Source organism: Gavialis gangeticus, unplaced genomic scaffold (genome assembly GCF_001723915.1).
Source record: "Gavialis gangeticus isolate Ggan-Ray unplaced genomic scaffold, GavGan_comp1, whole genome shotgun sequence".
NCBI lineage: Eukaryota > Metazoa > Chordata > Crocodylia > Gavialidae > Gavialis > Gavialis gangeticus.
This window is the reverse complement of record NW_017729026.1, coordinates 31911615-31912203: the sequence shown is the minus strand read 5'-3', so window position 1 is coordinate 31912203 and position 589 is coordinate 31911615. Positions and strand designations below refer to the sequence as shown.

The following is a 589-nucleotide window of genomic DNA, read 5'->3' as shown; positions in this document are numbered from 1 at the left end:
GGCGCCGGGCGCTGCGGGGGTGGGGGAGGGGCGGGCGTGAGGACCGTTACCTGAAGCTCCCCCGGCGCGGCTCGGCCGCGCGCGCGCGTGCGAGACCTCAGCCCGCTCCGCCACTCAGCGCGCCCCCCGTCCACCACGTGACCAGCCACTTCCGCCCAAGCGGAAAACTCCCCCCGCCCCACCTGCCCTTACCTCCTGTCTGGAGCGCCGGAAGCCGGAACCGGCGGCGGGGGAAGTGACTTCACAAAAGGGGAAGGCGGGAGGCTCTGTTAGCCTTGGGGCTTTTCCTTCCTTCTCGTGTTCGCGGCTGCGCGTCGTGTAATGTAGCGCGAGGCCCTGCAGCGGCTCGCTTCTGTCTGTCGGGGGCCGCCCGATCCGTTGCACTGCAGAGCCTGTCACCCGCAAGCAGGCGCCTGATTAGGGCGAGCCCTGAATGGAGGGGGCAAGAATAACCCCCCTGCTTCGAGGGGTCTGTACTCGCCGAAGCAGCCCCTGCTTTTCCCCTGCCCTGTTGCTGCGGCTGCTGCAGTGGGGAGCGGGCAGTAGTAAAGCAGCGGGACAGGCTACCTGTGCAAGCTCCATCCTCAAA

At 68.3% G+C, this 589-nt stretch overlaps 1 protein-coding gene across 1 annotated transcript in view; it reads right to left on the bottom strand.

The window, feature by feature from the left end:
* The window catches only part of ATG5 (autophagy related 5), a 188285-nt gene extending 188151 nt beyond the window's left edge, over positions 1-134 (bottom strand). The window contains exon 1 of the mRNA XM_019520149.1: positions 51-134. The gene's annotated coding sequence lies outside the window, so the exon portion shown is untranslated. The remainder of the gene's footprint in view (positions 1-50) is intronic.
* Positions 135-589: the final 455 nt, after the last annotated feature.